Below are 25,732 nucleotides of genomic sequence, written 5' to 3' on the forward strand. Positions count from 1 at the left end.
GGTCAGAAAAGACCGTAACTTCTCCAAGCAAGAGGGGTAGGGAGTTTTATAGGGGAAGGTAAACGGGCTGTTCCTCTGCCATGCTTCAGGGGCTTTTCGTTGCATTGTTTATCGTAACTGAGGGTTTCCGGGTGTGGCCATGTCCTCTTGCTCCATATCATGGTTCCCATGCCGTTGTCTGTTGTCCGGGAATGTTCAGGTCCGTTGATCATGGGCACCTATGAGGAAAATACAGGCCAGCTGGTACAAGCAAGCAGGGAGCAGGACACGATGGCGTCTAAGATCGGATGGTTTCTATTCAGCACATTCTGGGTGGTTTCTCCAGGCCTAAGGTAGTTTCTGCTCCTGGCCTAACAGTCCAGAAATATTAATTTGCTTCAATGAGGGTTCCTATTCTTGAATCTGCTTACATAGACATCTCTGCTACCAACACACCTAGACCTCCACAGGTACTGGTTGCCCTTCGAAGATGCTAACCTTAGTATGGATAAAGCCAACGGCCTTCAGCAGAACTGATACAGGCTGGAGTTTGCAAAAGAAACTGCACTAAAAGTAAATACCTAGAGGGAAAGGAATAAAGGGAAACACATAGCACTGTACGGGAGGAAAAATAATTTTCCCTCTACCCTTGTAGGTTCTTGGCTGAGACACCCCTGTAAAAATAATTTTTTTTTTAAAGATTTTATTGGGAAAGGGGAACAGGACTTTTTGGGGAACAGTGTGTACTTCCAGGACTTTTTTTCCAAGTTAAGTTGTTGTCCTTTCAATCTTAGTTGTGGAGGGTGCCGTTCAGCTTCAAGTTGTTGTCCTTTCAGTCTTAGCTGTGGAGGGCGCAGTTCCGCTCCAGATCCAGTTGTCGTTTTCTAGTTGCAGGGGGCACAGCCCACCATCCCTTGCGGGAGTGGAACCGGCAACCTTGTGGTTGAGAGGACACACTCCAACCAACTGAGCCATCCGGGAGCTCAGCGGCAGCTCAGCTCAAGGTGCCGTGTTCAATCTTAGTTGCAGGGGGTGGAACCCACCATCCTTTGTTGTACTCGAGGAATTGGAACTGGCAACCTTGTGGTGGAGAGCCCACTGGCCCTTGTGGGAATCGAACTGGCAGCCTTCGGAGTTAGGAGCATGGAGCTCTAACCACCTGAACCCCCAGGCCGGCCCTGTAATAGTCATTTTTAAAAAGACAGATAAACGGGAGAAAACCAAATTTAATTACATGCCTATGTCAGCTCCACAAAGATAAACAAAGACAGTCAAACACTTGAGGCTTATATCCCATTCAGAGCTAAGGAGAAGGGGGTAAGGACCTGGGATTTCAAAGGGGAGGAAGACAATTCACAAGAAGATGGGAAGTGCATATATTTGGTAACCAAATATTTGACCTGCCCTGCTGATAAGTCTCTCAGATGCAAAGGTGACATCTGATAATAGCTCTCTTCCTGGTACAGGGCCCCTTTATAAATTCTTTTAGGCAGTTAAGGGGGAGGTAAAAAGCTTTTCCTGAGTCTTCTGGGTCTTGATTGCCTTTGGCTTAAAATAACCCTTATGCCAAAGTGGCATATTTTGGGATGACACATTCTGCTCCCATCAGTATAAAACAGTCAAGCTTACAAAGTACACGTCTCTGATTCTAAGGTAACCTGAACTTAGAGCCTGACACATAGCAGGCACTCATAGCAGACACATAGCAGAATACTCAAAGTATTCATTTGAAAAATACATGTACTCACATACATACATGTATTATTTATTATCTATTAATACTGAAGGAGTTAAATGCTACAGAAAATTCAAATTAACCTAAAAAAAAAGGTAGGTTGGGATTCAAAGGAAGAGAAAGACACAAAGGCCTAGAAATTCTCAGCCCTCCCTTTGAGTCTGAAACACGCAGGTGACTTTATCTCCTTCATGTAGAACTGTCTTGAATGGCCGACATTTGCCTGATGACTTGTCTTCTGTTTCTTTTGTGGGCCGTAAAATTACTTCAAAATATATTTACTTAGATTTATCTCTTTCCAACCTCTAGGCATTTGTGGCTCTCTTGAGAAAGACTCAGCCCCTCTGATAAGTAAAATTTAGATACTTTTGGAGTCCTCAAACAGTCTAACCTAAACTTGATACCTTGAAGTACGTGGGTCCAAAATGGGAATAATGTACACGGTGGGGCTGTAAACCATAAGGTATGAGAAAAAACATATTACCCTGGAAGGGGCAGAGAGTAGAACCCTCTGCTCACGTGGTTAATTAGGGAGGAAGAGTATAACATGTACTCCAGAGGAGCTGGATGCTTCACAGGGCTCTCCCTAGTAGGTCTTTTAGCGTCAAAGGGTAATGAAATCTCCTACACAAGATGAGGCTTTGTCTTGTCTCAGTTACTCCAGGACGCTAATAGGTTATGATTTGTGTGTGTGTGTGTGTTGCCCTTGTGAACTAGGCCCAAGGGTCAGAGGACAGGGGACAAAACCAAGAACTAGCAGCTGGGCCCACTACCAGTCCAGCAACATGAGCCTTAACGCACTGAGATAGATCAAGAGACAGATCAATAGATTTCATATATAAATTCACCATGTAATATTCATGTAACAGATTTCAGAATTCAACGCCTCAATTCTTATCAGGTAATGAAGGATCTGTTCTTCTAGATCTTAAATGCATAATCATATCAGCACCAATAATTACGAAATACTGAATTTCACAAATATTCAACTGCCATTTAGTGCGTGAAGAAAGTTTTATAAAAGGGTGACATTATGTCAAAAATATGCAGTGAGGTTTTTCTTTTCTTTTTTCATTTTTTCTTTTGTTATTACAGTTTGCAGATAAAGCTATTTTCAAATAATAAGGCTTTTAAAACACAAAGGCTCAACTGTACTATTTTATGAGGAATCCTGAGCAAGGATTCTATTTTTGGAAATGAGAACGGCAGGAAGGATCACGACATCTGTGATTGCAATTGCTTCTTATTGCTGAAAGGGGCTCAAGTGATTAGAATATCTTCTTAAAGAAAAGAAAATGCCACGACGTCTGACTAAACAAAGAAAAAAGGGGACAAATAATGATTTGTTGCTTCCTGAGAGTACAAATACCTGAAGCTAAAATTCCATAGTTAATGCTTTCTTTGGAGGGTTTTGTATTCTAATTGGGTCAGTAACCAGGGAGCAATGCTGCCCTAAAAAGTGAGCCACCCAAAATGATGTCTCTGTTCTTAGAGTCGCCACTGCCAGCTCTATAATCTTAGGCAAATTGCCTAAGTTTCCTGAACATCAGTTTCTCCATTTGAAAAATAGGGGTAATAATATTCTCATCTCCAGGGGTTGCTTTGAGGGTCAACTGAAAGAATGGCTGCAAAATGCCTTATAAATCCTAAAGTTCCACACCGATGGAATTTATTACCAGATTCATTCACTGAATGAGAACTGAGTAAAGGAGGGCTGTGAATATAACAATAATTATACAGTTATCATTTGCTGATCCTTACTCTTTGTCTGACCCTGAATTCTCTAAGCAGGTCCCCCCAACCCCCCAGTGCAAGGACAAATAGATGGAAATGATGAAAGACTATGAGGACTAGGAGAAGAGAAAATAAAAATTCAATTTGCAGGTAATTGGCTATCTTGAGGAAGAAACTAAAATAAATGGAGCTGAAACAATAATCAAAAGTATAATAGAAGAAAATTTTCCTGAGCTATAGTCTGCCGATCAAGAAGGTCCACTGTATTTAAGTTACAGTCAATGAAAATAGAACAACATCTAGACTAACCCTGGTAATATTTTTGAATTACAAGGACAAAAATAAATAGCCTACTACATTCAGCTCAGCAGAAAAACCAAGTAACTTACAAAAGAACAAAAGCCAGTCTGTTCTCAGACTTCTGCTCTGAAATCTTGAGAACCAGAAGAAAATGAAGCAAAGTCTACAGCGTTCTGAGGGAAAAAGGTTATGACCTCAGTTTTCTTTACCAAGTTAAGGCATTATTCATGGATAAAAGTTACATTCCACCATGAAGAAGTAAGAGCCATGAACTTTCCATACCCTGAAAAACGGAACTGACAAAAATAATATTAAAAATACAACATGATCCAATGGCCTACCTTGAATAATACAGAGACAATCAACGGATAGTCAAAGGAAGTCCAAATAACAATTTTTAAATTTTCCTAGTTTAGTCAGGGCACCAGGCAATAATCATTTGGAAAATAAAATGGGAATATGACTAGTTAGAGAATTACATTCATAATAAAAACAAAAATACCTGAAATACCTAGAAATACCTCTAAGGAGATTTATTGGAACTAAATGAAGATAACTGAAAAGAGATATGAAAGATTTTTTTAAATAAAATATTATAACTGCAGATCAGTCAATATTTTTCATTATCCCTTCGATAAGGGTATTACATGTTATAAGTACATCCATTCTCTAAAATTAGTTAATAGTTTTAAAGCAGTTCAAATCAAATATAGGAAAACTGAATTAAAATTGTATTCTAATACTCATCTGGAAAAATAAACAGTGGATACATGTGATAGTTAAGAACATTCTTAAAATGATATTGCAGGAAGATTTATTCAACCAGATATTAAACTATATTAAGTCACAGGCATTAAAGGAATTAGGTACTGACACAAGAATCAACAGATAGGTCACTTGGACAGACTAGACTGTCCTGAAAAATATTTTCTTATAAAAAACAAACCCTGCACATTAAATATCAATTACTAAAAACCAATGGAAAAAAATATTCCTTTAAAGTGGCAAGAAAAAAAGATATTTGAAAACCACTTAAGTAAATCCTCACCTCAAATCAAATGCCAAGTAAATTTCAGATGGATGACAGAGCTAAATGTGAAATGCCGAAGGCATGAAAACTCTGAAGAAAATGTAGATGAATATTTAGCTTATCATAATGTTCAAGAATATGAATATATTAAGATTGCAGAGGCCTAATGTTAATCCAGGACGTCTAAATGGCAGAAAAATTTTGCATCGCTCCTCTACCCCCATTATTTTCTCAAGGCAAAATAATTGACACTGGCCCCAAATTTACAAAGTGACTTACCTGTTCATTTCATTTCCAGTGAATTGTGCTTGATTAAATTTTCTATTTCTCAGCTACATCTAACAGGTGTTATTTCCTTTGACATTAAATTTAGGTAATCTGATAGTATGTTCAAGGTATAATGACAATTTATTGGTAGTAGCGTAAACCTTGGATTTTGAAGGATTAAATAAAGTTGGTGTGCAAGATAGAAACAAGATTCTCTTATTCTGCGGATTTTCGCCAGTGTAGTGGGAGTAGAGAGCTGCTGGGACAAGACTGAATAAGATACTGTAGTATTTTGGCTTTCAACAACAACAAAAAATTCTGTCTGAAAATTTTCCTCTTAAATATGGCTTAGCCATGGCATAACGTGTGTCGTGGATAAATAAACTCTCCTAAGAATCTTCTAATCAAATGGTTTCTGTGTTCCTTTGTCCTAGAATTCCCAAAAGGAAGTTGGGACATTCAGTGAAAGGAAAGTTCAAACTTAGATGTTTATTAAGAAAGGGGGGTGGAGAGAAGGGAAGGAAGGAAGGAAGGAAGGGGAAGGGAAGGAAGGGAAGGGAAGGGAAGGGGAAGGGAAGGAAGGGAGGAAGGAAGGAGGGAGAGAGAAGAGAGGAGAGAGAGAGAGAGAGAGAGAGAGAGAGAAGAGAGAGAGAGAGAGAGAGAGAAGACGGAGGAAGAAAGAAAAACTAATCTCAAAGAAAAGAAGATTGTTCTTTGTATGTTAAATTTTCGCTTTATGTTTTCTCTATGTATTGTTCCATTACAATATATTTAGGGGAAGCTATTTTTTAACTGGATTTAATACCGTGGAACTTTTCAATCTAAGGACATATGTCACTTCTCAAGTCTGCATTCTGGCATATTCTCAGCCATACTCTCTTTAAGTAGTTCCTCTTAGACATTCTGTCTATACTCTTTCTCTTGAAGTCCTATGTAGATTTTCCCATTTCTCTTCCTCCTGTAGCAGCATGTTTTCATTTTCTTTTTCTTATTTTTTGATCAGGGGAAAGTTTCTCTCTTTTATCTTCCAGTCCATTATCTGTTCACCTATGTTATGTGTAACATTCAACCTATCTACTGAGATTAACGTCAACTAGTTTTCTTTTCAATCTTTAAGATTTCTACTTAATTATTGTTTATATCTTTTGGTACCAGCTACCTAGCTCCTATTCAAATGAACAAATAGTTGTCATTTCTTTCTTTGTCTCTGAAACTCATCAATATATTTAAGATGTCTTTAAATTACTCTGTTGGCTCTAATTCCTTGAGTGTGTTTGGATTGTAAACTGTTTTCCATGGAGTTGTACTTCTATCTATCTGTCTGTCTGTCTGTCTGTCTGTCTGTCTATCTATCTCTATCTATGATTTACTTATGTATTTTTATCCTAAAGCTATCTTCCTTGAAAGTTAACTTTTTCTTGAGTTTTCTCCTATGACGGCCTGAGTTATGGAAACATCACTGAGACAGTGTTCTGTCTGAACTAATTTTTATGTTCATTTGTAGGCTCAGGTTTGCACATTGAGTTCAGAGTGCATCTCTGAGCCAGCATTCTGTACTGTATAGTGTTTTTCACACTTTGGGTTCCTACTTTCCCCCCCCAGCTTTATTGAGATATAATCGACATATAACATTATGGAAGTTTAACGTGTACAATTTGATGACTTGATACACGAATATATTGTGAAATATTTACCACAATAAGGTTAGTTAACACATCTATCATCTCACATAGTTGCCATTTTTTGTGTGTAGTGAGAACATTTAAGATGTACTCTCTTGGCAACTTTCAAGTACACGTTACAATACAGCATTGTTGACCATGGTCACCATTCTGTACATTAGATTCCCAGAATTTATTCACCTTATAACTGAAAATTTGGGCCTTTGGCCAACTTCTCCCTATTTCCCCTCTCTCTAGCCCCTAGTAACCGCCAATCTACTCTCTGTTTCTATAAGTTAGTCTTAAATTTCACACGTAGTGAGATCAGATAGTATTGGTCTTCTCTGTCTGGCTTACTGGCTTACTTCCCTTAGCAAAATATCCCCCAGGTTCATCCATGTAATTGCAAATGGCAAGATTCCTTCTTTTTATGGCTGAATAATATTCCACTGTGTAGAGATACCCCATTTTATTTATCCATTCATTCATCAGTGGGCACTTAGGTTGTTTTCATATCCTGGCTATTATGAATAAGGCTGCAATGAACATGGAAGTACAGATATCACTTCGAGGTATTGATTTCATTCCTTTGGGTATATACCTAGAAGTGGGATTGCTGGATCATCTAGCAGTTCTATTTTTAGTTTTTTGAGGGACCTCAACATGCATATATTTTCTCCCATCTGTACGTTCCCTTTTCATTTTGTTGATGTTTCCATTGTTGTGAAGAAACATTTTAGTTTGGTGTAGTCCCATTTGTTGAGTTTTGCTTTTGTCGCTTGTACTTTTGGTGTCATAGCCAAAAACACTGCCAAGACTGATGTCAAGGAACTTTTCCCCTATGTTTTCTTCTAGGAGTTTTACAGTTTCAGATCATGTTTTTAAATCTTTATTTGAGGTAATTTTTGTGAGCGGTATAAGATAGGGGTCTACGGTTATTCTTTTGCATGTGAATATCCACTATTCCTAATACCATTTATTGAAGAGACTACCTTTTCACACTTTCGATTTCTTGTGGAGAGTCCATGTGGGATATCTAGCCCCAGCCCCTATTCACTCTGGTTCCCCTTTGGGTCACAAAGTATCAACTCCAGCTCAACTGTCTAAACTGGGGGTGGTAGGTATATGATATCTAAAACCTAGAATGAATTGTGCTACATTAATTCCATGGGCTTTAACATAATAAGTAGAAACAAACCAGAGATAACCTCCTCAACTACTTATATCACAAGATTGTTCAGTATAGCAAAGAATTATCCAATGTAAAATTATTTAACATAAGTAAGCATTTCTATTAATTCAAACTACACATGCTCTCTCACACACACAAACACATTTCTTTGGGTTAGAGATAAAAGACCTCAGTACTTTACCTATGGTGCGTTAGTGGCCTTGTGGGCCTTGTGGGCCTTTTAGGCCTAGATTCTCCACCCGTTCTCCTCCTTTCTCTCTCCTAGTAACTATCGATTGGATCTGGTAGGGGGCCTCTCTCAGTAAGAGAAACTCCCTTTCTGTGATTGCGTCCCCTAGGGAGTTGCCATTCATTTCCTCTCTATAATTGGCTACACAAAAGATCATCACAAGTCAGTCTCTTGTCTACTCCTCTATCATTTCCTAGAACATGGCACACTCAACATGCCCAGAATATCTTGATTCAGCTCTTTCTCAATCTTCAAGTCTCAAGACAGTCAATCTGTCATCCTTCCCCTCAGTCCCTCTAGTCCCTCCTCATTGTTCTGTGTCACAACTCTCTGATCCGTACCTTAACTTCACTTAACAATCTGTGAGCATCTTTTAAAATTTGCATCATTTGGGATTTGTCTCCTGCAACTAGACTGTAAACCTCATGAAAGCAGAAGCCACAGTGATTTCATTCATCATTGTTTGTCTAAATCCCCGCAGGTAAATGTGCTCTAATGCCTCAATGGAAGAAGGGAAAAGGAGCTTTAATCTTCCTCGAGAGTAAAATCCTGTTAATAACAGCAGTTACCTCTTGGATTAGTATATACCTGATTTCAATTTTCTTCCTTACGTTTTTCAATTTTCTAAATGTTCTACAGTGCACAAATAAAAAGAACAAAACAATGCAGAAAATGTTACTGGTCTATGATTTCACAGCTAATAATTATTATTAATTTTGGCATAACAAATAAATCAGTGAAAATATGTGGGCCAGCATAGCTTCACTAAAATATAGCCATGTTAAATTAATTTTATTTCCTTTCTGATAGACTCAACGGCAATGTGTTCAAGTGTATTGCATTTTCATCCAGATATCTTTACAACCATCACAGTTTTATTGGTCCCGTGGACATGGAGAGATACTGACTATGTAATGCACTCTGATATATACTGAGCTGATTGGTTGTCATCTAGGGGTAAAGGAATTAGTTAATGAAATTTATCATTTTGCCTCCCAAACTAGAAGGGACACACAGATTCAAAGCTACATAACCACAGAACTATCCTAATGATATTCATATCGTACCATAATTAAGTGTACTGAACCAGCACTGATTCTTTGATTTGCACAGGAATCACCTGGGGATTTTGTTAAAATGCAGATTCTGATACAGCCAACATGAGCAGGACCTGAGATTCTGTCTTTCTAACAAGCTCCCAGATGACGCAGATACTTTTGATCTATTGACCATACCTAGAGTAACAAGGCTCCTGTACACTGGACTATTGTCAAAATAGTTTCTCCTTAAAAATGCATGTACACACAAATATTTATAGTTACCATATGGCGCTAAGTTAGAAGAACAGAAAACAGGAGTTTTATAGCTCAGTTAAGCAAAAAGTCAACAACAATAACGTAGAAATGGGTGGAAAGACACACAAGGTCTGATAATTAAGTTCGCAAACCTGTTGCAACGATGTTGCTAACCTTTTTTGATATCAGAGGGATTATTCATGGTGAATTTATACCAACTGGACAAACAGTGAACCAAGTTTACTATGTGGGAAGTGCTGAAAAGGCTGCATGAAAAAGTTAGACAACATGAACTTTTCGCCAACAATTCATAGCTCTTGCATCACGACAATGTACCAGCTCACACGGCCCTGTCTGTGAGGGAGTTTTTAGCCAGTAAACAAATAACTTCATTGGAACACCCTCCCTACTCGCCTGGTCTGGGCCCCAATGACTTCTTTCTTTACCCGAAGATAAAGGAAACATTGAAAGGAAGACATTTTGATGACATTCAGAACATCGAGGGTATTATGACGACAGCTTTGATGGCCATTCCAGAAAAAGAGTTCCAAATTGCTATTGAAGGGTGGACAAGGCACTGGCATAGGTGCATAGAGTCCCAAGGGGAGTACTTCGAAGATGACCATAGTGATATTCAGCAATGAAGTACGTAGCACTTTTTCTAGGATGAGTTCACGAACTTAATTGTCTGGCCTCATATTTATGTATTTAAAACACACTAGCAGGTTAGATATGTAAAATTCATTCTCCTACCACGGATTCTCAAAATGCTGTCTTGTAAACTGTGTCAAGAGCCTACTTATCCACTGAGAGTAGGAGTGGTAGGAAAGCAATACTTTTCTGTGTTAGAGGAAGTCTTGGAAAAGCACTATTAAATTATGTCCAATGGGACCCCCATATTCACAGTTTGATACTTGACACTATTACTCGCTTCAGTTTAGCAAGATTCCTGAAGGGACAAGAGGGGACATTACTGAAAATTAATCATACTTACAATAGATTAATAAACTGGCTTAGCTGAATCTGTAAAGAGATTCTCAAAACCAAAGCTGGATGGACAGGACAGCTTTTTAGAGGAACTATACATATATATTTGATGAATCTAAGAGCTCTTAAAGCCATGAAATTGTAACTGTTATTATTCATTGAATCTACATTCTGAGAGCTATGCCAAATTCCAGTGTAACTTCCGTTGCCTTTCTGCTAAACTTACCATTTCTAGTCAGGCCAATTTTAAATTTACTACAATCAAGATTCTATTCTCTTCCTCCCTTTTCACGTGACCACCTTTTAAGCTTTCTGGGTTCACCATTTTTGCTGTGAGAAAGATGTAGGACTCCAGTCTTCATTTTGAGATCTAATCCCAAATGCTCTCTTTGATTTGCAAAATCACTTTTGAAGCTCTTTCTGCAATTAGAGAATCTTTTATTAAGCTCATTTTTCACGTGTTCTTTTCTTATCATTTTTATAGCGCTCAGATACTGGGAAAAAGTTCTCTTGCTTTTTAACTATTGTTAAAATAGTCACTTTATCATATTTATTAAAAAGCCTAGGAATTTTTATTCCAAATAAAGTATTACACTATCCTCCTCTGGGGTACTTCAGGTTAGGTTTTAGTGTTAGGTCAGTTATAAATTCTGTACTCAACCCTCAGTTACTATATACTTGGGAAACGCAAGCAAAATCCTATCTCCATAAAGGACAGAGGTAAGATTTTCCTTGACTTTCCCTAATGCTTCATTTAATGGTGTCCATCCAATAATTTCACAAACATAGAAAGGTAATGCTTTCCTACTATTTATACTTTCGGTAGGTAAAATGGACCCTTGGCAGTGTTTGCAAGACACAGCATTTTTGAGAATTCATAGTGAGAATTTGTTTTACATAACTACCTGCTTAGCTAGTATATTTTAAATCCATCTTGAAACTCTTCATTTTCAATAATGTGCTGTTATGTCCCTTCCTGGCTTATAATGGAGTTTTACAAAACTGAAGCCGATAGTAGTATAAAATATTCAAACTGTGAACACTGGAGTCCCACTGGCCTGTACAGTAGAACACCATGCAGTCATGCAAATCATGTTATAGAAAATGTTTTGTGATATGGGAAAATGGACATAATTTATTACGTGCAAGAGGCAGGTTACCAAATAACATATGTTGCAATATTGATTCCAAACATCATTCTAATTTTGTTGGAATCCTAATGTGAGTGTTGGACCAGCTATATAATTTATGGAGCCAAGTGCAAAATAAAAATATGGGGCCTTGTTTTCGAAACTTAAGAATTTTAAGATGGCGACAGCAGAGCATTACACCACGCACATTGCCCTTCCCAATCTGGGAGGTCTTGTGTTAATGCACAGGTGGCACACCCACGAATTTTACATGTTTACCTGATTACACAAGATGCTACGCACTTTTTAAGTCATCTCCTTTCATTGCCTAGCAATCCTGTGAAGTCATATTATCTTCTCTTTTATAGATTCTAAGAGTTAAAATAACTTGTTTAGTCACAAAAGGAGGATTCAGGCTTAACACTAAAAGATTCCCCAGTGCATTTGGGTGAAGACAGTCTATTTAATAAATGGTGCTGGAAAAACTGGACAGATACATGCAAAAAAGTGAAACTGGACCACCTTCTTACTTCATATACAAGAACACACTCAAAATGGATTAAAGATTTAAACTTAAGATCCAAAACCATAAACTTCTAGAAGAAAATATAGGAAGTAAACTTTCAGACATTACCCTGAGTAACATTTTTACTGATATCTCCTCAGGCAAGGGAAACAAAAGGAAAATAAACAAATGGGACTACATCAAATTACAAAAATTTTGCACAGTAAAGGAAACCATCAACAAGACAAAAAGACATCCTACTGAATGGGAGAAGATATTCGCCAATGATATATCAGATAAGGGGTTAATATCCAAAATTTATAAAGAACTCATACAACTCAACACCAAAAAAACAAACAATCCAGTTAAAAATGGGCAAAGGAACGCCCATCAATACACAACTTGATAAAGAAATTGTGGTACATATGTACAATGGAGTATTACGCTGCCATAAAAACAGAATGAAATCTTACCACTTGCAACAACATGGATGGACCTATCCATAATACCACTTATTATGCTAAGTGAAATAAGTCAGACTGAGAAAGCCAAATACCAATGATCTCACTTATATGTGGAATCTAAAGAACAGAATAAACGCGCAAACAAAACAGAAATAGACTCATAGAGAAAAAACTGATGGTTGCTAGATGGGAGGGCTGGGGGGATGGGTGAGTAAGGTGAAGGGATAGGAAGTACAACACTGGTAATCACGAAACAGTCACAGGGATGTGAAATACAGTATGGGAATATAGTCAATAATACTGTAAAGACTATGTATGGTGCCAGATAGGTACTGGACTTATGGGGGGATCATTTCATAGATTCAATAAATGTCTAACTATGCTCTGTATACCTGAAACTAATAGAAATAATATTGAATGTCAAATATTATATATATATATATATATATATATATATATATATTCACAGGATGTAAAGTACAGCCTAAGGAATATAGTCAGTGGTATTGTAATAGCGATGTATGGTGTCAGATGGGTAGCAGACTTGGGGGGCTTATCACTTTGTGAAGGGTGTGTTGTAACTGTTTAATCATTATGTTGTTTTGTACACCTGAAACTAAATAAGTAAATAAACAGGAAATAAAAGATTACCCAATGCAATATGAACCAGAAGTCAGAAAGTGTGGCTGAGACTTACAATGAGTTATAATACCTTTCAGTTTTTTAAAAAAATCTATCAAGTAGATAATACGGGCTAGAAACACTCGTACTGCTTAATGAACAGTGTTGTCATGAGGATCGAAAGACAATAAATTAAATATGTTTTAATAACGATAAAGCTCCGATGCTCCTGTCTTCAGGAAGTCTATTAGACCTGTGACTATATTTGTGTAACAAAACCTGGAGGGCATGTGCTCCCTGCATATATGATAAATAGTCCTGTGGCTTGGAGCATACACCCAAGTAAATATTATGTATTCATGATGTGCAAACATGTGCAAACATTTTCCGTATGTTCATCCCTTTTCCACCTCGTGAAGTCACTCTCATCCAATAAATCAACAAGTGGTGAAGCTGGGATTTCAAGCCAGGCAATTGACCCCAGGTCGTGGCACTCAGTCATGACACGGGACCTTGATTGAAACCAAACAATGTTCTTTTCAGGAGCTAACCCAATGATTTCAACCCAGGAAGTCTTCACCAGAAAGAGATACCTCACTGCGTCCTCAACATTATGATGACATTTCTAAAGCTTTGATTATTAGCAGCTGGAAGTTAAAACATCAAAAAATTAAAAAGAGGTGGGCATGAATTTTAAATCTTTATACAAAATACCCTCCTTAAATATGCAATGTCATTTTTGGATTTAAGGTTTACAGAACAGTGAGAAACTTTTCCATCGCCGTCTATGGCTACGACATCTTCCTCTGGAATGCAACTGTATCCCACAGACTTGGGTGGTATAAGATAAGGCTGTCCAAATAGCAGGTGCAGAGAAACTTTCTCTGAAACCATCAGTCACTTCCAACTTGGTTAATTAAACATAATGAGGCGCTTGTTCAACTGAACTTTAAACATTTGTTTATGTCCTGTATTGGCTGGTTGTTAACGATACAGCTGCAGAGTGCAACCAAGACCTGACTGGGCCACCAAGTAAGTTTCCAAACCTCTTTCTCTCTACCTCTTCCTCCCTTTCCCTTCCTCCCCTACCTTCTCTTTACCTTCTGTTTTTCTCTCTCTTCTCCTCCCTCACTTTTTCTCTTCCTTTCCTTCCAGCCCTTTCTCCCCCTCCACCCTCTCCATCTTCTCTCCCTCATTCTACACCATTTCTTCCTCCTAGATCCATCTTTCTCTCTCCCTTTCTACCCCCTCTCTCATCCTCTCTCTTGCTCCCTTTTCTCTCTCTCCCTTCTCCTCTACCTGTTCTTTCCTTTTTCCTCTCTCCCTTTCCTCTCTCTCTCGACCCCTCCTCTCTCCCTCTTCCATCTTCTCTCCATCTTCGTTTCGTTCCTCTTTTCCCTTCTTTCTCTCTCTTTCACCCTACTCATCACTTTTTTCTTAGTTTTTATTATTTGGCATACGTTATTTTTTCTTGTCCCTAGTTAATTGCATGCAATATGTCTTTTCCTTTCTCTCTCTCAGAGGAAATATAACCCACTGGATTGGTTCTTTTGGTTTCCGAATTTCTCTACCTTTTTTGACTGCCTCCTGTTCCTTCTTATTGTTATTAGGTAACAAAGATAAGTTTCCTGTCATTTCAGCTTTTTAGAAACAAAGGTAGGGTTAAAAAAAAATAGCCTTTTCTAAAATGTTTTCTTCATAGGCTTTCGAATTTAGAAGGCCTGTTAAATTTGATAATTAGCTGTAAGAAAGGTAAAGTTATCAGAACTAAAAATCAAAGTGAGATGCTTAAATATTCATGAAGTATTTAATGCATATTCCACATGTCTGTTCTATTATTGTTTAGCAGTTTAAGGAAAGTCTCTAAGAAACTGGAAACTTGAAGTTAGACATTATAAAGGAGGACATGGACTTCCTAGAGCAGTAAGGAGAAAGAGGGATGTTTGGATTTAATGGATAAATTATTGGAGAACTTGGAGATTTTACGTCCTAATAGAGTAGGGAAACTAATAAAAGAAGTGGTTCATGGAGGCAAGTAAAACTTCCGGTGAGGAAAAAGAGAAAGAAGTAAAACAAGAAAAGCCTACCACACAATAGGCAGCTACTGAATAGAGTATCTACAGTAATAACCTAACAGACCTAATCCAAGAATAACAGAAAGAGAGAGAGGAGAGAGAGGAGAGAGAGGAGGAGAGAGAGGAGGAGGAGAGAGAGAGAGAGAGAGAGAGAGAGAGGAGGAGAGAGAATGGATTCTCAGATTTAACCTAACCTGGAATCAAGATCTAATTAATTTGGAAGCAGAGAACTCATACCCCAAAAGCACCTTGCAATGGACAGATACTAAGATTAAATTTCTACAAATACAGAGAAAAAAATGATTGCCCTGTCACTTACACAGTTAAATAGATCCCACTGCGAAGACAAGTCATGAAGGGCCAAATAAAATGAGAGCATTGAGTCCCCCACCAGGAGTCAAAACTGATTTCTGAGTATGGGAAAGGAAGGATTTGAGTTGTGCTTTATTTCCTTTTTCTTTTCTTCCTATTTTACATATCTTTTCATTTATTCCAGCAGTAGGAGCTCTAGAAATCTAGGATGTTTCCAGTACACCCTCTTTTTATGAACAATTTTACTTGTAAAACACTGTGAACATGAAATTATAAACAAGACAGATCCCATGTGGTATTCATCTGTTGCTGACTTTAAGAAGACACCGCAGTGCTCCCTCATTCCCAGGGGGCTTGTTAGGGGCTCGGCGGCTTAGAGAAAACCACATCATCCTGTGCCTCACATACCTTTGTCTAATTTCTCCATTTCATTAGTGATAACGGGATGCAATTTTATAGAAAGGACTTTAAGAAAGACACTCATCTTTCCAGTCATAATTGGTTACTGAGCCCACTGTGTGCCAGGCATAGTCTATATAATATCAGGTCTGACAATTAAGTTCGCGAACTCATCCTAGAGGAGGAGCTACATACCTCACTACAGTCACCTTCGAAGTGCTCCCCTTGGGAAGCTATGCACCAATACCTAGTCCTCCCTTCAAAGCAATTTTGGAACTTTTTCTGGAATGGCCATCAGAACTGTCTTTGTATTACCCTTGATGTCCTGAATGTCATCAAAATGTCTTCCTTTCAATATCTCCTTTATCTTTGGGTAAAGAAAGAAATCATTGGGGGCCAGATCAGGTGAGTAGGCAGGTGTTCCAATACAGTTATTTGTTTACTGGCTAAAAACTCCCTCAGAGACAGTGCTGTGTGAGCTGGTGCATTGTTGTGATGCAAGACCCATGAATTGTTGGTGAAAAGTTCAGGTCGTTTTTGTCTAACTTTTTCATGCAATCTTTTCAGCAGTTCCACATAATAAAGTTGGTGAAGTGTCTGTCCAGTTGGAACAAATTCATAACGAATAATACCTCTGATAACAGAAATGGTTAGCAACACCGTTGCAACAAATTCGCGAACTTCATTGTCACACCTCATATGTTAGATGATCCTCTTTGAGTTTGAAGGAGAGAATTCAAATAAGAGGGGAATATAATCAATAATGTTGTAAAGATTTTGTAAGGTGTCAGATGGGCACTTGTCTTATTAGGGAGACCACCTCATGGACTGTGTAGATGCCTGACCACTGCAGTGTACACCTGAAGCTGAATAGTACTGAATGTCAACTATAATTTAATATATATGTAATTATGGGATTTGGAGTACATCATAGGGAATACAGTCAATGGAATTGTAACAGCTATATACGATGTCAGAGGGGTAGTAGATTGGGGGAGGGGAGTTATCACTTTGTGAAGGGTGTAAATGTCTAACGACTACGTTGTTTTGTACACCTGGAACTAATAAAAATAAAAAATAAGCCATGGGAATATAAATGTACAGCATGGGGAATACAGTCAAACATTGTGATATTGTGGTACAGTATCAGATGGTTGCTGGACTTATCATGGTGATCATTTATTTAGGTCAAAACTGTAAACTCACAGTGGGAATCCACTTACAATTTGATTGTTTATTTATGAAACTTTGTCTCCGTGTTATGTATTTGTTTCAAGGTCTGATATTCTCATGTTATAGGTTTAGGGGATTTCCATATCCAATTCTTCAACAAAAGAGTTACACCCTTTGTTATTTTCATGCTGCCAGGTGGAGAAGTTAGTGCCTGTGTTAAGTCCACTCAGTTTCTGAGGCTGCCAAAGGTACATTTTAATAGAACACTTCTTGTTTCCAATCAGAAAACAGTCAGTGAATATTTATTGAGTGCTTTCACCATGCCAAGAGTGATAACAAAAACATTTGGTAATTTATGGTGTAAGTGTTTGAAAGCAAGGACATAAGGTGTTTACTGTCTTGTATGAGATTATGTTGAGAACGCAATTAGATACAGAAAGAAGAGAGGAGGTTGGCTCCATTTTCTGACAGAGGATGAAGAAAACTGACAGGAGCTCTCTAGAGAGATGACAGGTAAAGGAAATGCCAGAAACATTACTGAGGGAGTGGAAATCTCCAGGCTTGAGGCTGATTGGAAAGGAAAGGATATTATATGTAACCTAATTAACTTAATGCATTCTTAATTAGGTTAAGGGAGAGGCTACGTTTTAAAGGTTCATAGATATTTAGAAATGGGGGCTTAGTTTATATACACAGTTGAGAGGAGTAACAGCCTTACCAACAATTCTAAAGGAAACAAAGAAAAAAAACAAGAGGATATTAAATAGCTTATTATTATTTTGTATATTTGATTATCTCATGTTGAAACAGGTGTAAAAGTAGTTTTTGCCTATAAGGCTTCTTTTATTAATTCATGTATTGGTGAAGCCACTCTTAGGCTTAAATACATATTGGAGTTTATAAATAGCTGGATTTCTGGTATAAATTGACAGTCTCCTGTCACTTGTGCGAATTGCTTCAGAAAACAGGTTTTGTGTGAATTCCCCGAGTGCCCAGACTACTCTGTCAGAGCTGCTAAGGCTCTAGATACTTGCAGAGCCCTGGTGGCAGCACTGCCAGGGACCCTGGGGTTAGCATTTATAGTTAAATAGTACTAATCTGGGTTTCAATTGAGGCACAACCCCGCTAAAAGAGGAAGTAGGTTTTCACTGTGACCTCCATGTCAGGGATTTCAGGCTGTGTGCACCATGACATTTTTGAGTTCTGCACCCTTTTCGTTTTCTAACCAGAGAGATGAGCAGTAACTGTGCAGCCATGCAAACAGAACTTCTGTTGATGGAAAAACAGTTGGAAAAGCAAACTCATCCTTATGGGTTGTTTCCATCCTCAAACGGCCACTGGGTCCCAGGGCATCACTCTTATTTTCCACCAGCCTCTGCTCCTGCATCACTGTTCATTTCAAATCACTCCTTAGTCAGGAAGCGCCCCCTTCCAGGTATCTAGTCCCAGAATTTGTTTTATATTTTCAGGTGACTGTTTAATAAGGTTTCCCTTATTAAACACATTCTGAACTTTCCTTCAATCAGCAATTTAAAAACCATTATTTAAAAAAACAACCTTTTATCATTCCTTTATACACTTTCAGTTTTACCCCTCCTTTAGCCCTTTACCTATAAAGTTTAGTTTTCATAATCTGTCTTCCGATGCACTCTGTTGATATTCTTGATATTTAAATTGTAAAATTATAATTAAGAGATTCTAAATTATGTAAATATTCATGTTTTAGTTAAATGTATTTTCAAACCAAGACTTTTTATCTAACATTGATTCTGATTTTTGTGTTTCCAATACAGGATATTAATTTTCACCAAACATGAACTTAGCACATGAACTTCATGGAGGAAATGATTGTCACAACTTTTTTGTTTATATGTACAAACATCCCATAAGAACCATACACTTGGGGGAGGGAGCAGTTACCCCATTACGCCAAGTGTCAGATGTCACATCTATTCAATGGAATGGTACTGTATCCGGGACCCCCCGCCCCCAATCTCAGAAAGACAAGAACTATATAGATTGTTGTGAGGTTGAACTGAGATGAAATGAAAAGCAGCAAACCTTTCGTCTGGCTCACAGTGAAAGCTCAAAACTGGTAGCTCCCTTCTCCTCCTCTTCACATCAATCTTTTGCTCCTATAAAGGATCCATTATTAAAAATCTAGCAAGGTATAAAACTGAAAAAAATATTTTTCTGAATCCCTTTGAGGAAGTCGGCATATTCTAGAGACTGGTATAAAATTAAATATTGCCTCTTACTGATGGCTATTCACTAGAATGAGTTCCCTTTGGTGGTCATCTTCCCCACCTGATACTATCACAAAAAGCATCTGTCTCTTCCTCTGATTTTGTCACTGTCTGATCATACTTTAGTGCATAGAATAATCAAGAATTCACGCCCCCCCCCAAAAAAAAGAATGCATTATTTAAGAAAAAGTCAGCAGTGTTATACTGTGAAATGACAGACCTGGGTGCTTATGTGGGTTCCACCACTGACAAGCTGGGTGACTTTGGGCAAGTCATCTCCATTCTGTGCCTCAGGTACCTCCGGGGGACAATAGTGATAATTAGAATTGTCCTTACATTATAGTTGTCACTAGGTTCAAACTAGATCGCGCTTATAAATACACCCTGTAAGCTAGAAAGCATGGTAAACATGTGTGCCGTAATTGTAGACTTTCAAAATACTGCAATGTCTGCTGACATGACAGCATCCTCATTCCTGGGTCTGATTTCTGGTAGCTGATGTAGTATCAGCCACATTCACCTCTTCACCTTGAATTAGGAAGTTTTCAAAAAGATTTCAAAAAGACCTTCCTCAATGATTCCTAAGTGGTACAAACATCCCTCGTACATTTTGAGAGCATCAATACAGATACCCAGTGCTCACTTCAGCATATTCGCCCACATTACGAAGCCCCCACAATCGGCCATCTTGTCTGTCTGCCATTTGTTTTACAGCCTGGACAGCTTTTCACTATTTCAGGAAATATACAAGCATATAATCAGCAGAGTGGCAGTAAATTGGAACTCTCTGCTACAGCTGGGGTTTCATCTCCTCCTCTCCCTGAGGCTGTGCAAGGTCATTCCAGTTCTTTCCTTGCCTGGAAAGGATAGTAAAATTATGGATGCATTTTCAGTGGTCATAGCAAGGGATGCATGTAACCACCAGTCAGAAAAAAAAAGTTCAAAACTATGTCTTGGTCTTAGTTAATTACGTGGCGTAATAGGGTGAGACAGAGTTACAGAAAAATCCAAGAGGGGACTACATTAGAACTCCGCTCCATAATGCCGATAAGAGACATCAGAAAACTCTAGTTACAACTCAAGTCAAGCAGACATTATATTTTCTAAGGGGCTTTCATAACAGATGCCCATTCTAAGATTACTTCATCATTAATGCCTGACATAACATCTGGCACTTAGAATGCAACATGGTGTAGTGAAAAGAACACAGAACACTGCAAAGACAAAGAGAAGCAAGATTTCTACCCCTGGGTCTGTTCTAGGAGAACTGCATTACCTGGGGCACGGAGGCACTTGATAACTATTTGTTTTCTAATAAATGCATTATACAAAATACCAGAAACAGATGTCCCTGTGAATCATAAGGAAAAGAGAAGCATAATGATTCTCAGTGCTCTCAAGTATGAAACTACAAGCATACATATAAAGAAAAAGACAGAATAATCTTCTAGGAAGAGGGGAAAATATGTGCAGATTCGTTGAGACTTGGAATATGGTAGTGTGTTCTCACTAGTTCATACCCTGAGTGAATGGTAGGGGCTGGGGGTATAACTGGAGAACTGGAGAAAAGGCAGAATACATATGGGCAAAATATACTAATGTCTTGAATAGTAACTCTTGTGACAGGACAAACATTGTTGTTTGTGAAGTTTTCCAGGCTACCACCCCCTGCTCTCTTGGTTTCTTCTTCCTCTCCTTCCTCCCCCACACCATTCACTCTCCTCCTTTCCCCTTCTGAAGCCTAAGGAGTCTTCCTTTCTGAGAGACGATGAGTAGATCTATATTATAGAAATCAGAAGAGTTCACAGTGGAATAAAGAAAGATTTTTTTGTTTACTTATTTGTGTTTAATCATGTTGAGTCAGATTTGGAGTTAGAGAGAGAATTTGGACATGGAAAAGACTCTGGAGCAGACAGAAGTACAAGGGAATTAAGGAGTGTAAGAAGGAGATTGTAAGGTACAGTACTACAGATCGGGAGTTAGACCTCACATCGAGACTCCACAAGAGATGCTAGTAAAGAATAAAATTATTTTAAAATCTTCTTGGGCTGCTGAACTCTGCTGCTTACAAGATCAGACGATGTGCACCAAGAGATCCATTTCTTGAATGCCTTCTGTCTCCACTATACTGGGTGTTACACACAGTCTATGTGTGAGGACCACCATTTTACAGATGAATACACTGAAGACAAAAGGTTCAGTAACCTTGCCAACGTAACATGGAGCAGGAGTCTGATTAACAGAGCAGGAGTCTGATCCTGTGGCTTACGCTCTTTTCGCTTTGTTTCCCAGGCTGTCAAAGGTAGTTTTCACAAGATAAGTTGACAGGTGATGAGGTAACTTATCACTGTCTTTCCTCTCAGCCATGATGCCCTCCAAGCCTGGGGTGAGGCAGACACAATAAGAATGGTGAGGAGGGAACAGATGTAAAAGACACTTAGAGGCAAAACTGACAGAACTGGGTAATCTGTGGCTTGTCAGAGGTGTGGGTGAGTAGTACATAGAAGATTTTTCTGAGGTAGATGGTGAGGCTATAATCCAATGTTCAGAAGGGAAGGGGAGCACCAGCCTGGGGTGTGACAGAGAAAATGTGACTTTAGGCCTGAGGCACTGAAAATCCCGAGGCGCGTCCAGGTGGAGATGACCCAAAGGAACTTGTAAGTGTAGAACTTGAATTAAGAGAGGGTTGGGGCTAGAGATATTGATTCTGGAGCATCTACATCCAGATTAGAATGATTTTAATTGGATTGCATGAGACCACTCAGGAAGAGTACTACAGACTTCTGGTGAAAATAAACCTCCTCATCATCCTCACTGAACCTTTCAGCTATAGCCTTTAGCTAACACAAAATAATTATAATAATATTTGATAGAGAAAATATTTATTATTTCTGTGGCATAATTAATGTTAGCACTGCTTTTGACATAAGAAAACTAAGTTTAATGGAGACAGAAGGTATATAAGATATGGGAGGCTCCTTTTGAATCTGTTGGCGCACATCATCTGATTTTGCAAATTAAAGTTAGCACTGCTTTTAACATAAAACTAGGGAACAGAGAGGATAAGTAACTTATGACAATCCACAGAGCTAATTATGAGGCCTGACAATTAAGTTCACGAACTCATCCTAGAAAAAGTGCTACACACCTCATTGCTGAATATCACTACAGTCACCTTCGAAGTACTCCCCTTGGGAAGCTATGCACCGATGCCAGCGCCTAGTCCACCCTTCAAAGCAATTTTGGAACTCTTTTTCTGGAATGGCCATCAGAGCTGTCATCATATTACCCTTGATGTCCTGAGTGTCATCAAAATGTCTTCCTTTCACTATTTCCTTTATCTTCCGGTAAAGAAAGAAGTCACTGGGGGCCAGATCGGGTGAGTAGGGAGGGTGTTCCAATACAGTGATTTGTTTGCTGGCTGAAAACTCACAGACAGTGCCATGTGAACTGGTGCATTGTCATGATGCAACAGACATGAATTGTTGGTGAAAAGTTCAGGTCGTTTAACTTTTCACACAGCCTTTCCAGCACTTCCAAATAGCAAACTTGGTTCACTGTTTGTCCAGTTGGTACAAATTCATAATGAAAAATTCCTCTGACATCAAAAAAGGTTAGCAACATCGTTGCAACAAATTTGGGAACTTAATTGTCACACCTTATATTAACTGAACTGGGAACTGAAACCAGACAGTTTGTCCACGGAGCCTGTACTCTTAAACACCAAAAGGCGGTTCCTCCCAATCACCAACAGCTGTTGAAATGAAATGAAATGGAACTCATGGAACTCATGAATATCAGTGCTCTTTTCTTGGCAATTTAGAGAGCAAATTGGGAAACTCCCAAGTTCCTTACTTTTCATGTTCATCTCTGGTCATTCCTATCACATAGGCTACCCCACAACCCATTAGAACCCCAAATAAAAGACAGAATAAATAAGAGTTAGTTGGAGACAGTGTCCAAGGAGACTTAGTAACTGGAAATTTCATTGTTCAAGAAATACCAGGACTCTGCTATACACCGTGTTTCCCCGAAAATAAGACCTAGCCAGACAATCAGCTCTAATGCGTCTTTTGGAGCAAAAATTAACATAAGACTTGATATTATATTATTATATTATATTATACCCTGTCTTACATTAAAGTAAAACAAGACTGGGTCTTATATTAATTTTTGCTCCAAAAGATGCATTAGAGCTGATTGTCCGGCTAGGTCTTATTTTCGGGGAAACATGGAAGATAAGTCATGTTCATATATATTATAGACACAGTTTTGCTATACGGCTCTTAGATGTGGAAGTCAAGCTCCGGAGCAGTGGTTCTCAGCCCTGGTAGAATCCCCTAAGGAAGTTTTCAAAAATACCAATCCCCATGCCCCATAAGAGACTAATTACATAAAAATTTCTGAGTGTCGGGCCCAAGCATAGGTACTTTTAAAAAACTTTCCAGGTGATTTTAATGTGAAAACAGAGGTGAGTGTCAGTCAGTGGGATTTATTTGACTTGCCTTGTGGATATTTACTGCAGAAACCCAAGAGATGATATAGAAATCATATCCATATAACTTTATTTGGCAACCTTGATAAATCCTGGGGGCAGGGCGAACAATTGCAACTTTATTTGCCCTAGAAGAAACAGAAACAAATAAATATAGTATTTGATTCTGAAATATTATTGTTACATGGATTCATAAAAGGACCTTGTGCAGCTACAAAATTACCAACTATAAAATTAGACTCCTCAATCCTCAAAGCAAATGGAATCTTAGTCCCTAAGTGCAGCAGTGTTGGTACATAATGACCGTTATTAGTTTCATCTTTATACTACAAAATATTTCACTTGCACTAGTTATTAGGCCTTAGCAATGCATTCTGTCTCCAACGCTCCTTTAAACTCCATGTGATATTTATTTTATGGTCATCATCTGTGATATAACCATGACAGGCGGTACTTATGGAAACATGATAAGCATGTTTACCAACTCTGCCCAGTGAATGATTTATTCAGAGGTCTCATTCTGAACTTAAATTCCTTTGGAATTGCTAGAGAATCAGATTGGCTTCATTGCAAATAGAATCAGAATGCCTGCCCGAGTTTAAATCACTCCTCAAACGAGCAAAATTCTTATCTTGAATATGTAAATGTCCCAGGATGTTAGTGAGGACTTGGTCAGCCCAGGATCTTCCAATGATAATCAGTTAAGAGGGTAGATTTCATGGTAAGTATCTTTAAAGCAATAAAAAAAAATCTGAAACACACATACACACACCTACACACACAAAAAAAAAAGAAAAAGAAAAAGAAAAACAGAGGTGGCCACTAGACTGCTTTTTTTTGCCCTAAATCCAGGCCTTAATCTCAAATCTTGTCTTTTTTGAAGAGAAAACGCTGGTCTAAGAAACACCTGTCAGTGCCAGGGGAAAAGCATCCAAAGAGAACAAGAAAGAATTTTGCCTGCAATGACTAGAGCCGAGCTAATCAAATCTCCAGACATGTGAGAAGAGAAAGAGAATGTAGAAGATAAGAGAGAAATGCCAGCGCCTCTAGAATTTGGGGTAGCTGGCCCTAGCCCCTCTCAGTTTCAACAGCCTCATGAATAGAAGAGGAAGAAGGAAAAGAAGGCACATGATCTCACTGTTTTGGACATCGCCTTCATCATGGAATCAAATGCAAAGAGGTCAAATCCAAGTTCCCAAGATCTTTGAACAAGGCATATTTTTTCCACCCACCATCATAAGAAACCGGTTAGTACCCATGAATTTGATGGATTTAGATTAACATTCCTATTTCTTTAAGGTGGAAGTAGAGGATGCTATAACCCTGGAGCAATAGTTCTCAAACAGGGACACTCGTTAACCTTGTGGACTCTGGATCTAGAACCTGAAAGGGGTGGGACTTATGTATTTTTTAATTTTTATTAAATTTACTGGGGTGACAACTGTTAGTAAAGTTACATAGGTTTCAGGTGTACAATTCTGTATTACATCATCTATAAATCCCATTGTGTGTTAACCAGCCAGAGTCAGTTCCCTTCCATCACCATATATTTGATCCCCCCTTACCCTCATCTCCCATCCCCCACCTCCCTTACCCTCTGGTAGCCACTAAACTATTGTCTATGTCTATGGGTTTTTGTTTCTCATTTGTTTGTCTTGTTCTTTTGTTGTTGTTGGTTTATATACCACATATGAGTGAAATCATATGGTTCTTGACTTCTTCTGTCTGATTTACTTCGCTTAGCAGGATAATCTCAAGATCCATTCATGCTGTCGCAAATAGCACTATTTCTTCTTTTCTTTTTTCTTTTCTTTTCTTTTCTTTTGTTTCTTCTTTCTTTCTTTACTAGTTTCAGGTGCACAAAACAATGTAATAGTTAGACGTTTATCATTTATATCCCTCA

Source organism: Rhinolophus ferrumequinum, chromosome X (genome assembly GCF_004115265.2).
Source record: "Rhinolophus ferrumequinum isolate MPI-CBG mRhiFer1 chromosome X, mRhiFer1_v1.p, whole genome shotgun sequence".
NCBI lineage: Eukaryota > Metazoa > Chordata > Mammalia > Chiroptera > Rhinolophidae > Rhinolophus > Rhinolophus ferrumequinum.